Source organism: Rhinopithecus roxellana, chromosome 14, assembly GCF_007565055.1.
Source record: "Rhinopithecus roxellana isolate Shanxi Qingling chromosome 14, ASM756505v1, whole genome shotgun sequence".
NCBI classification, from domain to species: Eukaryota; Metazoa; Chordata; class Mammalia; order Primates; family Cercopithecidae; genus Rhinopithecus; species Rhinopithecus roxellana.
Window position 1 is genome coordinate 89,534,620 of NC_044562.1, and position 17,400 is coordinate 89,552,019.

The following is a 17,400-nucleotide window of genomic DNA, read 5'->3' on the forward strand; positions in this document are numbered from 1 at the left end:
AGAGCTGGCAGTGAGGCGAGATCGCACCACTGCACTCCATCCAGCCTGGGCAACAGAGTGAGACTCCGTCTCAAAAAAAAAAAGAAAAGAAAATTGTTACTTAGCTTAATCACCCCACCAGATTTTCCTCTACGTCCTCATTTTTCTGTGACCAAAGTTGATGGTTAGGGAAAAAAAAAAATCCTTATAGGAGGATGCAAGAAGACAAGATAATGGCAAATGTTGGGGCTCAGAAAACAATACCCCAAAGTATGGTGCTTTGGCATGCTGAGCATTTTGAACTAAAGGAAATTAAAAGGCCTTAGAAGCAGCCTCAGAACCAAGAACTTTATGTCTCCTGTTCTGAAGCTCCCTTATCTGAAGCTCCTCCAGAAGGAATATAGTTGCCTTTGATCACTGAAATTTCAAAACAGAGAGGATGAAACTCATAGAGCAGGAAGGAAGACTGAGGAAAGTCACCTCATCTAGACAGGCTTTGTCACAAGCCATTGTCTGTTCTTCAGGTCCCATTCACTTTTCAAATAGAATCATTTACAAATGATTGCCTATTCTTTGGGTCCAGTCAGCTCTCTCCAAAATCATTTACTGCCTCTCAAAATTGCCTACATTTTTCCCATCTCCATCGCCCTTCTCCCTCTCCCCTATAAAGCTTCAGCCATCTGGCCCTTCTTTGAGTTTCATATTTTGTATGGCTCTTGTGCACATTTGCATGTTAATAAATCTGTTTGCCTTTTCTCCTATTAATCTATTGTCAGTTTATTTCAGCAGACTTGAAACTTTTAAGATGTAGAAAAAAATTCCCTTCTCCCTGACAAAAAATAAGATGTCTTACAGATGTTCTACATAAAGATTTGGCAAACAGAATGCATATGAGTAATCCTTAGCTGTGAAACCATTCTCGTAATAGTTTGTGTTAGGTGCATTTTCTTAAAGACATTTATTTTTGGCATATGGAAAGATTATTCTGTAATATTTGAAAGGGGAAACAAAAACCTCACAGTTCTGATAGTTCCATTTTTTATTCTGCACTTTATGAAGGGTAAATGTATGGAGTCTGTTTCTGGATGGTAGCAGACATGTTATAGGAAAGGGGTTCCGATCCAGACCCCCAGAGAGGGTTCTTGGATCTCCGGCAAGAAAGAATTCAGGGCGAATCCGGAAAGTGAAAGCAGGTTTATTAAGAACATAGAGGAATAAAAGAATGGCTACTCCATAGACAGAGCAGCCCCAAAGTTTGCTGGTTGTCCATTTTTATAGATTTTTTTTTTTTTTTTTTTTTTTTGAGATGGAGTTTCGCTCTGTCGCCCAGGCTGGAGTGCAGTGGCGCGATCTCTGCTCATTGCAAGCTCCGCCTCCTGGGTTCACACCATTCTCCTGCCTCAGCCTCCTGAGTAGCTGGGACTATAGGCATCCACCACCACACCTGTCTAATTCTTTGTATTTTTAGTAGAGACGAGGTTTCACTGTCTTAGCCAGGATGGTCTTGATCTCCTGACCTCGTGATCCACCTGCCTCGGCCTCCCAAAGTGCTGGGATTACAGCCATGAACCACCACGCCCGGCCTTTTATAGAATTTTTTTGAGATGGAGTCTCGCTCTGTTGCCCAGGCTACAGTGCAGTGGCATGATCTCAGCTTATTGCAACCTCCGCCTCCCTGGTCCGAGCGATTCTCCTCCTTCAGCCTCCTGAGTAGCTGAGATTACAGGCACCCGCAACCACGCCCGGCTAATTTTTGTATTTTCAGTAGAGATGGGGTTTCACCATGTTGGCCAGGCTGGTCTCGAACTGTTCACCTCAGGTGATCCACCTACCCTGACCTCCCAAAGTGCTGGGATTCCAGGCATGAGCCACCTCAACGGCCCTATTTCTTGATTATATGCTAAACAAGGGGTAGATTATTCATGTCTCCCCTTTTTAGACCATATAGGGTAACTTCCTGACATTACAGTGGCATTTGTAAACTGTCCTGGCACTGGTGGAATATAGCAGTGAGGACGACCAGAGGTCACTCTTGTCACCACTTTGGTTTTGTTGGGTTTTAGCTGGCTTCTTTACTGCAATCTGTTTTATCAGCAAGGTCTTTATGACCTGTATGTTGTGCTAACCTTCTATCTCATCTCATCCTGTGACTTAGAATGCCTTAACCATCTGGGAATGCAGCCCAGCAGGTCTCATCGTCATTTTACCCAGCTTCCCTCGCCGCTTTTTTTTTTTCCCCAGAGGGAGTTTTGCACTGTCGCCCAGGCTGACATGCAGTGGTGCAATCTTGGCTCACTGTAACCTCCGTCTCTCGGGTTCTAGTGATTCTCCTGCCTCAGCCTCCTGAGTAGCTGGGATTACAGGCACGAGCCACCATACCTGGCTAATTTTTGTATTTTTAGTAGACAGGGTTTCACCATGTTGGTCAGGCTGGTCTCGAACTCCTGACCTCATGATCCGCCTGCCTCGGCCTCCCAGAGTGCTGGGATTACAGGCGTGAGCCACTGCACCTGGCCACCCAGCCCCTATTTAGGATGGAGTTGCTCTGGTTCCAATGTCTCTGACAGATATACACTGAAAAAACTGGTTAGATTGATAACTATATAATGGGAAAAAATCCCCCTAGGAGGATGAGTCAGTAAGTAAAAGGTAATCATAGTTCTGAAGGGAAAGAATGGCAAAAATGCCAGACATACAGTAAGTCTCCTGCTGGATTAAATAGAGACATGTCCTAAAATGCCTAAAAGGAGGCTAATGATTAGCCCTCTTTTCAATCATTATTATTATTATTTGAGACAGGGTTTCACTGCATTGCCCAGGCAGGAATGCAGTGGTGCGATCTGGGCTCACTACAACCTCTGCCTCCCAGGCTCAAGCAATCCTCCCACCTCAGCCTCCCAAGTAGCTAGGACTATAGGCACATGCCACCACACCCTGCTGACTTTTTTTTTTTTTTTTGTAGAGACGGGTTTTGCCATGTTACCTAGGCTGGTCTGGAACTCTTAGGCTCAAGAGATCTACCTGCCTGGCCTCCCAAAGTGCTGGGATTAGGGGTGTGAACACCATTCCCAGCCTAATCATTATTTTTATAGTTAAAACTTGTATTTTTCTCTATAAAAAGATGTGGAAGGTTATCTTGCTTTTTTAAAAAAGGTTGAGACCAAACCTAGACAAAAGTTTTATCCTAAATTTGTTGTATGATTTGATTTCCTACTGCAACATGGGTTTTAAAATCAGCTCTTATGGCCGGGCGCAGTGGCTCAAGCCTGTAATCCCATCACTTTGGGAGGCCGAGACGGGCGGATCACGAGGTCTAGAGATTGAGACCGTCCTGGCTAACACAGTGAAACCCCGTCTCTACTAAAAAAATACAAAAAACTAGCCGGGCGAGGTGACCGGCGCCTGTAGTCCCAGCTACTGGGGGGGCTGAGGCAGGAGAATGGCGTAAACCTGGGAGGCAGAGCTTGCAGTGAGCTGAGATCCGGCCACTGCACTCCAGCCTGGGAGACAGAGCGAGACTCCGTCTCAAAAAAAAAAAAAAAAAAAAAACAGCTTTTATTTTAAGGGAAAAGGAATACATTCAAGTGGAAGAGGTTCAAATTTTAAATCATGATTAGTTTTGTATTTGGAAAATAAAACCATCACATTTCAGCTTCAAATATCTAATCGGTTTTAACTAGGGAAATTCTAGATTAAGAAAGAAGAAAGTAAGTTTTGACATGGGTGTTTCTGTGTTTCAGGAGCCTCCAAAAGGATGAATATGTACTTATCTTACACGGGGTGAAGGCTGTGAGAGTGAGTATTACAGTAGCTTCATTATTACACAAATCCTGCTCTTGAAATTATTTGTGTAATTTTTGCAAGCAGATAGTCCAGTGCAGTTATTTGGAGGTCACTATGAAAGGCCAGATAAATATTATCGAAAGCTGGAAAAACTAGAAAGCAAGGCCATAAGAAGGTCTTGTTTCCTTTTTTTTTTTTTTTTTTTTTGAGATGGGAGTTTAGCTCTGGTTGCCCACGCTGAAGTGCAATGGCCTGATCTTGGCTCACCGAAACTTATGCCTCCTGGGTTCAAGTGATTCTCCGGCCTCAGCCTCCTGAATAGCTGGAATTACAGGAATGCGCCACCACACCTGGCTAATTTTGTATTTTTAGTAGAGACGGGGGTTTCTCTACGTTTGTCAGGCTGGTCTCAAACTCCCAACCTCAGGTGATCTGCCCACCTCAGCCTTCCAAAGTGCTGGGATTACAGGTGTGAGCCATTGCGCCCAGCCAAAAAGGTCTTGTTTACTGACTTCAATGTATTTCATATCCTTTGCAACAGCCTTACCCGCTAAGTAAGACAAATGTAGACATGCTTAAGAACTGGAAAAAGTATTGAAAAGGTATCAAAGGTTTGTATAATATGCAGTACATGATATTATTCACATTCGTTATGATTTTTTCTAATCCTGAAGATAGAAATATAAGCCTATACAGGATCAAATATTTGCCTTGTTTTGTGTCTTCAATTGGCTGGCTTTTTTTTTTTTTCTTTTTTTGAGACAGAGTCTGTCTCAAAGGCTTTTTGAGACAGCCTGTCACCCAGGCTGGAGTGCAGTGGTGCGATCTTGGCTCACTGCAACCTCTGCCGCCTGGGTTCAAGCAATTCTCCTGCCTCAGCCTCCCAAGTAGCTGGGATTACAGGCGGCTGCCACCACACTTGGCTAATTTTTTTAGTTTTTAGTAGACGTAGTGTTTCACCATCTTGGCCAGGCTGGTCTTGAACTCCTGACCTTGTGATCCACCTACCTCGGCCTCCCAAAGTGCTGGGATTGTAGGCGTGAGCCACCTCGCCCGGCCCTGGCTGGCTTTTCACTTCAGTGGCTGTGAATATTTTCTGGGTATTTAGCAGTATATGATTTAGTCATCAATCTCTGATATTATAAATCTTTCTGTGGAAATAAGATTTTCACACATTAAATAATTGTACATGAAATAATGACAGAAAAATGCTTTATGATTTTATCACTTCTCTTTAGATGACTATGCTATGCTCATCATACTGTAATACAGAGCTTTTAGAGATTAATATTGGGCTGAGAGTGGTGACTCATGTCTGTGATCCTACCACTTTGGGAGGCCGAGGTGAGCTGATCAGGGTGGTCAGGAGTTCGAGACCACCCTGGCCAATATGGTGAAACCATGTCTGTACTAAAATAAAAAAAAAAAAAAAAAAAATTAGCCAGGTGTGGTGACACGTGCCTGTAGTCCCAGCTACTCAGGAGGCTGAGGCAGAAGAATTGCTTGGACCTGAGAGGCGGAGGTTGCAGTGAGCTGAGATTGTGCCACTGCACTCTAGCCTGGATGACAGCAAGACTGTGTCTCAAAAAAAAAAAAGAAAAGAGAAATATTAATATTGATATAGCATTTGTACAAAGTTATATACCCAGAAGGGATTCAATAAATGCATGCTTGCTGATTAACAGCTTTTATTAAGTCATAGTACTTCTATGTAAGTTACAAGGTGTGATTCAGACCTTTTGGGGAGTCATAAACAAAAAATCATATTATCCAATCATATTAGGATCCATGTTTAAATGGAAAAATCTCTAGCTTCTACATTCTGGCTATGAGCAGTAGGAATCATGACTTTTTTTTTTTAATGTAAAAACAATTTTTTTTTGAGGCAGAATTTCGCTCTTGTTTCCCAGGCTGGAGTGCAGTGGCGCAATCTTGGCTCACTGCAACCTCCACCTCCCGGGTTCAAGCGATTCTCCTGCCTGATTTACATTTTTCCAGAATTTTCTAAGTATATGTTTATAGATAATTGAACATACATACAGCTGGGATAATGTATTACTTACATTTAACATTCTGGTTTTCCAATTTAATACTATATCATGGGCATATCCCCATGATATTATTTTCTATAAATACCATTTTAATAGCTCTATAGTATTTCATGCTATTTATATTTCATGGTTTACCCAGCTGTTATTTTATTGTTGGATATTTAAATTAATTCCAATTTTTTGGTACTATATATAAACAATGTTGTGATAGACATTTTTGTCTGCCTTTCTGAGTATTTCCTTAGGATTTCCTTAGGAGAGCCATGAATAAATTTCATGGCTATCCTTAATTATTTTTATTTTTTATTTTTGAGACAGGGTCTTGCTCTGTTGCCTAGGCTGGAGTACAGTAGCATGATCATGGCTCACTGCAGCCTCGACCTGCTGGGCTCAAGTGATCCTCCCACCTTAGCCTCCTGAGTAGCTGGGACCACAGGTATACACCATGGCCGGCTAATTTTTTCATTTTTTGTAGAGACAAAGTCCCACTATGTTGCCCAGGCTGGTCTCCAACTCCTGGTCCTCCTGCCTAAGCCTCTCAAAGTGCTGGGATTACAGGCATGAGCCACCACACCCAGCCTAGTGTAATATTTTTCAAGAATTTCATTTCATTGATTCTATAAATGCATAAACCTTAAATTATTTCAGACTCTAATCATATAAACTACAAATGTAAAATATGCACAAATATTTCAGGGTCTGAGCAGAAGTTATCTATGAAAATTTTTCTTTAGTAAGTCAATTCAAAAGCATGAATAACATTTCGTGAAGCATTTTTCTTTTCTTTTCTTTTTTTTCTTTTTTGAGACAGAGTCTTGCTCTGTCACTCAGGCTGGAGTGCAGTGGTGCGATCTTGGCTCACTGCAAGCTCTGCCTCCTTGGTTCACGCCATTGTCCTACCTCAGCCCCCCCTAGTAGCTGGGACCACAGGTGCCCGCCACCGTGCCCAGCTAGTTTTTTTGTATTTTTAGTAGAGACGGGGTTTCACCGTGTTAGCCAGGATGGTCTCGATCTCCTGACCTCGTGATCCACCCGCCTCTGCCTCCCAAAATGCTGGGATTACAGGCGTAAGCCACTGCGCCCGGCCAGCATTTTTCAAGTGGATCAATTTTTACTCACTTTTATAGACCCATTATTTTATTTAACTCATGGTTATTTTGACACACGGTGTTTCTTTATATCATATAGGTTAGGCCTCATTTACTCATTCACTCAGGTGGAGGTGCCCTTTCCCCTGACTTAATCTGTATTAGTGAGTGTTTGCCATATTACCTCCCATTTTAAAAAAATGTAAGTCTAGGCTGGCTGTGGTGGCTCACGCTTGTAATTCCAGTACTTTAGGAGGCCAAAGCAGGCCGATGGCTTGAGCCCAGGCGTTGGAGACCAGCCTGGGCAGCATGGTGAAACTCAGTCTTGACAAACAATAAAAGAACTTAGCCGGGTGTGGTGGTGTTGCACCTGTAGTCCCAACTACTTGGAGGCAGAGACAAGAGGATCACCTGAGCCCACCAGGTCAAGACTGCAGTAAGCTATGATCATGGCACTGCACTCCAGCCTAAAAAATAGAATAGGCTGGACGAGGTGGTTCATGCCTGTAATCCCAGCACTTTGGGAGGCCAAGGCGGGCAGATCATGAGGTCAGGAGTTCAAGATCAGCCTGACCAATATGGTGAAACCCCGTCTCTACTAAAAATACAAAAATTAACCAGGCATGGTGGCACACACCTGTATTTCCAGCTACTCAGGAGGCTGAGGCAGAGGGTTGCTTGAACCCAGGAGGCGGAGGTTGCAGTAAGCCAAGATTGTGCCACTGCACTCCAACCTGGGCAACAGAGTGAGACTCTGTCTCCAAAAAAGAAAAAAAAAAGGCCAGGTGGGGAGGCTCGGCTGGGCGGGGTGGCTCATGCCTGTAATCCCAGCATTTTGGGAGGCCCAGGCAGGAGTATCACGAGGTTGGGAGATTGAGACCATCCTGGCTAACATGCTGAAACCCCATCTCTACTAAAAATACAAAAGAAAAAAAAATTAGCCAGGCATAGTGGTATGCGCCTATAGTCCCAGCTACTTGGGAGGCTGAGGCAGGAGAATTGCTTGAACCCGGGAGGTGGAGATTGTAGTGAGCTGAGATTGCACCACTGCACTCCAGCCTGCGCGACAGAGCGAGACTCTGTCTCAAAAAAAAAAAAAAGTGTGTATATATATATATGTAACAAATATATATATTACAAGTATATATATTACACGTATATATATTACAAATATACATATATACACACACACACATACGCACACAAAATTAGCTGGGCGTGGTGGCGAGTGCCTGTAATCCCAGTTACTTGGTAGGCTGAGGCAGGAGAATCGCTTGAACCTGGGAGGCAGAGGTTGTGGTGAGCCGAGATCGCACCGGTGCACTTAGCTAAAGCCCGTGCAACAGAGCAACACCCTGGAGTCTCACAAAAAAAAAAAAAAAAAAAAAAAGATTTCAGCCAGCAACATGAATAAGCTTAAAAAAAGGAGATTCTTCCCCTGTTAAGCCTCCAAGTGATAACACAGTCTGGTTGACACTTGAATTGCGATCTTGCGAGACTCTGAGCAGACAGCCCAGCTAACGTGCCCAGACTCCTGACATGGAAACTGAGAGATAATCAATACATGTTGTTTTGAGCTGCTATGTTTGTGGTAATTTGTAACACAACAATAGAAAATGAATTTAAGTAAGTACCATCAAAAGATGAGAGGAAGGAACTTATCTCCCTTGTTCCTTGCTGTATCTAGTACCTGAAACAATGACCAGCGCATAGTTCAGTAAACATCTGTTGGTTATATATATGACGGAATAAACGTATGGATGGAGGCAAAGGATGGGACTGGATTCTAACAACATGGCTAGTGGCTATAGGCTAAGAAATAGTAATTTCTGGCCGGGCGCAGTGGCTCGTGCTTGTAATCCCAGCACTTTGGGAGGCCAAGGCGGGCGAATCACAAGGTCAGGAGTTTAAGACCAGCCTGACCAATATGGTGAAACCCCATCTCTACTAAAAATACAAAAAGTAGCCAGGCATGGTGGTGCACGCCTGTAATCCCAGCTACTCAGGAGGCCGAGGAAGGAGAATCGCTTGAACTCGGGAGGCAGAGTTCAGTACTTTTTTTTTTTTTTTGAGACAGAGTCTGACTGTCACCCAGGCTGGAGTGCAGTGACGCGATCTCGGCTCACTGCAAGCTCGCCTCCCGGGTTCATGCCATTCTCCTGCCTCGGCCTCCCGAGTAGCTGGGACTACAGGCGCCCGCCACGAGCCCGGCTAATTTTTTTGTATTTTTAGTAGAGACGGGGTTTCATCGTGTTAGCCAGAATGGTTTCCATCTCCTGACCTCGTGATCCGCCCGCCTCGGTCTCCCAAAGTGCTGGGATTACAGACGTGATCTACCGCCCGGCCAATAGTACTTTTTTTTTTTTTTTTTTTTTTTTTTTTTTTTTTTGAGACGGAGTCTCGCTCTGTCGCCCAGGCTGGAGTGCAGTGGCCGGATCTCAGCTCACTGCAAGCTCCGCCTCCCGGGGTTACCGCCATTCTCCTGCCTCAGCCTCCCAGTAGCTGGGACTACAGGCGCCCGCCATCTCGCCCGGCTAGTTTTTTGTATTTTTTAGTAGAGACGGGGTTTCACAGTGTTAGCCAGGATGGTCTCGATCTCCTGACCTCGTGATCCGCCCGCCTCGGCCTCCCAAAGTGCTGGGATTACAGGCTTGAGCCACCGCGCCCGGCCTAATAGTACTTTTTTTGAGAGGGAGTCTGGCTCTGCCATCCAGGCTGGAGTGTGGTGGTGCGATTTCGGGTCACTACCACCTCCGCCTCCTGGGTTCAAGCGATCCTCCTGCTTCAACCCCCCCAGTAGCTGGCAAACACAACCATGCGGGGCTTTTTATTTTATTTTATTTTTTTGAGAGGGAGTATTGCTCTGACGCCGGGCTGGAGTGCAGTGGCCCGATCTAGGCTCATTGCAACCTCCGCCTCCCGGGTTGTATTTTTAGTAGAGAGAGGTTTCACCATGTTGGCTAGGATGGTCTCGATTTATTGACCTCGTGATCTGCCAGCCTCAGCCTCCAAAAGTGTTGGGATTACAGGTGTGAGCCACTGCATCCAGCCTACTTTTCTTTTTTAATTCCAAGCCTTAGTAAAAATCTTAACTACATATGGTGTAACTTGGAGATAAATGAAGGGTCCTATATCTACTCTTTGAAGGAAAGTAGAGCTCCATGTTTGAAATCAACAAGGAACATGGCCGGAGTCGGGTGCGGTGGCTCACGCCTGTAATCCCAGCACTTTGGGAGGCCAACGTGGGTGGATCACCTGAGGTCAGGAGTTCGAGACCAACCTCAACATGGAGAAACCCCGTCTGTACTAAAAATACAAAATTAGCCGGGCGTGGTGATGCATGCCTGTAATCCCAGATACTCGGGATGCTGGGGCAGGAGAATTGCTTGAACCTGGCAGGCGGAGGTTGGGGTGAGCGGAGATTGCGCCACTGCACTCCAGCCTGGGCAACAGAGCAAAACTCTCTCTCAAAAAAAAAAAAAAGGCAAGGAAAAGCTCTTACAAGACACCAGAAGAGAAGTCAACAGCAAATAAGTAAATTTGTGAAAAATAGAAGTCCTCCCAGGCGCGGTGGCTCACACCTGTAATCTCAGCACCTTGGGACACTGAGGTGGGCAGAGCATGAGGTCAGGAGACCATCCTGGCTAACATGGTAAAACCCCATCTCAACTAAAAATACAAAAAAAAAAAAAAAAAAAAAAAATTAGCTGGGCGTGGTGGCATCTACCTGTGGTCCCAGTGACTTGGGAGGCTGAAGCAGGAGAATTGCTTGAACCTGGGAGGTGGAGGTTGTGGTGAGCTGAGATCTCGCCACTGCACTCCAGCCTGGGTGACTCTGTCTCAAAAAAAAAAAAAAGAAAAATAGAAGTCCTTTTCTGTGGTCTTTCAAATGCTTAGGAGAAGCTGGGTTTTCCTGTTGTCAGTCACTGAGGATGGGAAGTTCTGATGGTTTTATTTTGCTCTTGAAGAAAAGGGTGACCCCAGAAGCTAGGTTAACTAAAATTTCCAAAGTTAGAAGAAAGGGGAAGGAAAGAGATGAGACAATAAATCTAGGTTTTAAAAGCAAGGCTCTTTTTATTTATTTGCTTATTATTTTTTAAAAGCTTTGTTTTAGGAAGACAGAGAATTAGGTTGCTTTCAGGCCTAAAGGATGTCAGGGAGGTAAATCTCTGTTTTCTCTGTACTTCCCAACTGGATTTTCTTCTCTCCCCACAACTATACCTTGATTTTCCAAAATGAGACAATGCCCTGTCCGGTTTCTCAGTTTTAAGCCTAAAGATAAAATTCTAAAGTTTTTAAGCAGCTTTTAGTTGTTTGTTTTTCTGACCTGGAAAGGTGTCCCAGGGCTAACTTCTATATTGTTTTTCTGCTAGAGCTAAGAGTTTTTCTTCTATTTTTCTTTGATGCCACCCCTTTATGATCATGAAGTTTGTTCTTAGAAGTAGTCAGTATTAGCTGGGCGCAGTGGCTCACGCCTATAATCCCAGCACTTTGGGAGGCCGAGGCAGGCGGATCACCTGAGGTCAGGAGTTTGAGATCAGCCTGGGCAATACGGTGAAACCCCGTCTCTGCTAAAAATACAAAATTACCCGGGTGTGGTGACACATGCCTGTAATCCCAGCTACTCGGTAGGCTGAGGCAGGAGAATCGCTTGAACCTGGGAGGCAGAGGATGTGGTGAGCCGAGACTGCGCCATTGCATTCCAGCCTGGGCAACAGGAGTAAATCTCCGTCTCACGCACACACACACACACACACACACACAAAAGAAGAAGTAGTCGGTATTTCTGAGCCCAGGTAATTCCTACATATCCTCATTTATTTAACAAGAAATTGGCCTTAGTCCTTATTTCAATAGTTGTTCTAATAATCTGCTTAGTGCCCCTCTGTCCCCTCTTAAAACCAGGACCAGTCCTCCAACTCAAAGCAGAGATATCATCCATGAGGGGCTATAACACATAGTGAAGATCAGTCTTGGCAGATGCTGTTAGTCTGTCCTCTTGGATTTCTGTGTTGTATCTCCTTTATTTCCTGCTTCCTTACCCCTATCAGGAAAAAAGTCCTACTTATTGGGGTTTTGGTGATTAGAGTATTGGGGATTATTTTACCCTTGGATACTATGTTAGTCATTAGGGCTGTTCACAAATATTCAGGTTCTCTTTCTCATGACATGGTAGGATTACATTTTCTGCCTTTTTTTTTGTTTGTTTGAGACTGAGTCTTGCACTGTCTCCTGCGCTGGAGTGGAGTGGCGCAATCTAGGCTCAATGCAACCTCTGCCTCCCAGGTTCAAGCGATTCTCCTGCCTCGGCCTCCCAAGTAGCTGGGATTCCAGGCACCCGCCACCACGTCCGGCTAATTTTTTGTATTTTTAGTAGAGAAGGGGTTTCACCTGTCTCGAACTCCTGACCTCGTGATCCGCCCGCCTTGGCCTCCCAAGTGCTGGGATTACATGAGTGAGCCACCGCTGTCGGCCTCTGCCCTCTTAAAGTTAGGTTTGGCCATCTGACTTTGTTGGCCACTAAAATATGAGTGGAAGTAAAGCACACTGCTTCTGGGTGGAAGCTTTTTAATGGCTACAGCAAGACACTGCAACACTAGCAATTAAATTTTATGATCCCTATTGTGGCAATTTGGAAAACATGTCTCAGTGAAGACTCTACCAATCTGGGGACCTCAGTGATTACAGTGAGAGTCCATGCAGTGGATGTTTTGCTGAGCTCCCCAGATCCACTCTTTAGGTCTGAAGCATTCTTTCTCCCAACCGCTAGAACTGCTGGTGGCTGACAGTGCTCAGCTGGGTCCCTCTCTGGGGGTAGCTGTTGGCTAAAGAGAACCCTTTTATTAAAGGTCACATCTCTTTCATATGTGCAGCCCACATCCAGTGACTGGTTGGTGTGAACGTATAATTTAACTGGGTTTTACCCAACTTGATTAGGCCGTCTGTCTAATGCTGGATTTCCTACTCCAAGGCAGCAATCAAGGAGCCTAATTTATCAGCATTCTTGAGGGACTTTTTCCCTAGATGTACCCCACTGAAGGAATCTTGAATGAAAAGCTTGCTGGGTTTGGGGGGTCTTTTAGGTGTACCTTAAAGTGTTAGCAGACACAGATTAGGACAATGCTGAAAGGCCAACCCAGTTCCAGAATTCCTGCAGGATTGGTTGATGCCTCGGTTGCAAATGTGTTGCAATTCAACTTCTCCCTCTGCCCAGTCTTGCATCCGTCAGTCCCCACAGAGGTTGTGTTCTTGCCATCATTAGGTAATAACCTCCTGAATACAAATTTCAGAGTTTCAGTGTCTATTTCCTGTGAACTCAAGTTGCGATGGGTCCCCTGATGACTTATATCAAACATATAACGTGTGAGAAATAAATCTTTATTGCTTGATGTTGAGATTTGGGGAATGTTACTGTAATTTAGCCCATCCTGATTAGTACAGATGCCAAACCTCACCTGCATCACCAGTCCTTTGTTCTCAGCTGAGCTTGACTTACATCGTCTACATTGTCTGCCTTTTGTCGTGGACAAGTTTCCTGCCAAGTCCTAATTCTGTTCTTTGATGTTCTTTCTCACTGTAAGTGAACAGCCATGTCCCAACTGAGATATCACAAGAAGGAACAGAAAAGGGAAGAGGGTACATACCTAGTTGTCTACCTACCAAGTCAGTGGCATGTGTTTTTTCATGTGAATTTCCTAAGACCTTTTCTGTGTTCTATATAATTTATTATCCATTTATAACATGTACAGTAGTCCTCCCTGCCCCTTATCCACAAGGGATTTGTTCCAAGACCTCCAGTGGATGCCTGAAATTACAGACAGTACTGAACCCAATTGCTGTAAACTGGAATACATTTCTATTATGTCTTCTACCCACAAATTTAATGCCTTTTCCATCTTAACTAAGCAATTATTATGCACTGTGGCCATCACTTTTGCAGTTTGAGGTGTGGCAGCAAAACTAGCCTGAATTTATTTTTTCTTCACAATTCAGTTTCACAGATAGAATTTTTTTTTTTTTTTTTTTTTTTTTTTTTTTTGCCAGAGTCTCTGTCACCGAGACTGGAGTACAATGGTGCAATCTCAGCTCACTACAACCTCCACCTCCCGTGTTCAAGCGATTCTCTTGCTTCAGCCTCCGGAGTAGCTGCTGGGATTACAGGTACATGCCACCATGCCCAGCTAGTTTTTGTATTTTTAGTAGAGACGGGGTTTCACCATGTTGGCCAGGCACGTCTTGAACTCCTGACCTCAAGTGATCCTCCCACCTTGGTCCCCCAAAGTGCTGGGATTACAAACGTGAGCCACTGAGCCCTGCCAAAGATTCATCGTTACCAGCGATCTTAGCAACCTCAGCATATAATTTTTTTCCTTCCTTATTAAGTCAATAACTCTTTTTTTTTTTTTTTTTTTTTGAGACTGAGTCTCGCTCTGTCGCCCAGGTTGGAGTGCTGTGACACGATCTTGGCTCACTGCAAGCTCCACCTCCCGGGTTCACGCCATTCTTCTGGCCTCAGCCTCCCAAGTAGCTGGGACTACAGGCACCCGCCACCACGTCCAGCTAATTTTTTTGTATTTTTAGTAGAGACGGGTTTTCACCGTGTTAGCTAGGATGGCCTCGATCTCCTGACCTCGTGATCCACCTGCCGCCTCGGCCTCCCAAAGTGCTGGAATTACAGGCAAGAACTCTGACATTTTAACTTCAGGAAGCACTTTATAGCTTCTCTATGGCTGAATTGCCAGCATCACTATTCTTGTGCTTTGGGGCCATTATTAAGTAAAATAAAGGTTAGTTGAACACAAGTACTTGGATACTACATACTGCCACAGTCAGTCTGATAAGAGACTGCTACTAAGTGATTAAGGAGGTTATAGCGGATACACTGTACAAATGATGATTCACATCCCAGAAGGACAGTGTGGGATGGCAGTGATTTCATCACAGCTAGTTAGGAACAGTACTCAATTTAAAATTTATAAGGCCAGGCTCAGTGGCTCAAGCCTCTAATCCTAGCATTTTGGGAGGCCAGGAGGGCAGATCACCCGAGGTGGGGAGTTTGAGACCAGTCTGACCAACACGGTGAAACTCCGTCTCTACTAAAAGTACAAAACTAGCTGGGCGTGGTGGCGCATGCCTGTAATCCCAACTACTTAGGAGGCTGAGGCAGGAGAATCGCTTGAGTCTGGGAGACGGAGGTTGCTGTGAGCTGAGATCAGGCCATTGCGCTCCAGCTTGGGCAACAAAAGAGAAACTCCGTCTCAAAACAAAACAAACACTTATTGTTTATTTCTGGAACTTTCCATTTAATATTTTCAGACCGTGGTTGACCGCAGGTAACTGAAACGGTGGATAAGGGGGAACTACAAAAAGGACACTTAATGTTTCTTGGAAAAAAATCTTAATAAAAATTGAACGAAGTACTTGATCTCAATTTGAGGAAGATAAAAGTGTACTACGAATTAATAAACTTTCTGCACCTCTAACATACTAAAATCCAATTTCTCTGAGTGCTAGAAACTCTCTCTCAGTTTTTGAAAGACAAATGCTAAAACAATACCGGTTTCTAATTTAGACCTTTTGGGCAAAACAAAATACAGTAATAAAGCTAATGAATTGGTCGGGTGCGGTGGCTCACGTCTGTAATCCCAGCCCTTTGGGAGGTCGAGGCAGGTGGATCACCTGAGATCAGGAGTTCGAGACCAGCCTGGCAAAGATGATGAAACCCCGTCTCCATTAAGAATACAAAAATTAGCCGGGCGTGTTGGCGCCGCCTGTAATCCCAGCTACTCGGGAGGTTGAGGCCGGAGAATTGCTTGAACCTAGGAGGCGGAGGTTGCAGTGAGCCGAAATCGCGCCACTGCACTGCAGCCTGGGCAACAGAGCAAGAGTCCGTCTCAATAAATAAATAAATAAATAAATAAATAAATAAATAAATAATACCTAAATAAATCTAATGAATCAAAGCATATGCTCTTCATCTTTTTAAGGGATTTTACTAGGTAGATTTTTTTTTTCTCTGTCTAAAGGGTAAACAGTATAAACATTTCAACTAAAAAGAGTCTTAGAATCCGGAGTTGGTATTGCTACAACCCCTAATTATGGAAGATGTTTAGTATAACAGAACCAGTTTAAGGAATGTGGAGATTTATTTACATCAAATTCAGATAAAGAGATAACAGCAGACTCGATGAAGCAAGCAGAGCATGACTTAAGGAGTCTATGACTGTATCTGTGGAACTGCCCTTAGCCTCAATGAAAGATCAGCAAAACCAGCCTTCAGCATAACCCTCCTGCCTGGTGGGAGATGGGAAGGCCAGACTTCACCCCTCAAGATCGCCCTCCCACGCGCATTTTCCACCTCGCAGCTAAGAATTCAGTCCAGACTTCCGATCATGGCGCCACGCACGTCACCTTCTCCCCTCGCCGCCGGCAAAATCCCACCCACGTCGGCTGACCCCGCAGCGGGGTGTAAGGGCGGGAGGGATGCTGGTCGCTTGTACAAACCAGATCGAAAAAACGCACTACACAAATCCTTGGAAATTGCGGTACCAACGGGATCTCCTCAATTACTTGAGTGCAAAATGATCCCACTCTCTATCCTGACATAACTCTAGCTCAATTTTCCTTTCACGTGCCCTAAAAAGCCCTCAAGTCCCCCAGCCTTGTGAATCCAGGCCCTCTCTCGGGGTGGACACCGCGCTGTACGGACAGACGCGCGCACACAGCGGGACGATTTATAGAATTAAAAGTCTTTTTTTTCTCTCTCTGGCTTCGCATCCTTGCAAATACTCAATATTTCTGTCAACTAAGAAGGCTAAGGGAATGGGCGGTTGAGGAAAGCAGGACGTCGATTACAGCAAACACATCAAAGGGGGGGTCTTTCCAATTCCGGCTTTTGTTTGAGTCAGAGGGGAGCCTGAGGAGGCCAAGGTCTCCGGTTCTGGGAAAGGCGGGTCCATCCGGATTCTTTGGGCTGCGGAGAGGGAGGCTCCAGCGCCGTGAAACAACAGAGGGCAGTTCTGCCCCTCGAGGCTTTCCTCCGAGAGTATTGAGGAGAAGGAGACAACTCAGTCGGGAGAAAATCCCGGAATCGGAGGAGTCTGAACGCCTAACAAAAAGATGTGGCCGCCCTCTGTTAAACAAATACACGAATCCCAAGCCATGCACGTTTGGAAAGCATGTGTGTGTGAAGGAGAAAGGCCACCGCTGCCCACCGCAGCCCACCCAGCCATCGGGCCATTCAGGGGACAGACGCGCCGCGCTGGGGCCTCGGAGCCCTCAACCAGCCCGGGACGAGGGGCGGGGCCGGGCGGGGTCGTGAGCGCGCAGGCGCAGTGCGGGCTTCATCCTGCCGCCGGCGCCGCCGCCGCCGCCGCCCGCGCTGCACCACAGGCCAGAGACAGACAGGGCCGGGAAGAGCCGGAGACTGAGGAGGAGGCGGAGGCGGCGGCGGAGGCGGGGCGACTCCGGTGACCGGGAGCGCCGCAGACTGGCAGCTG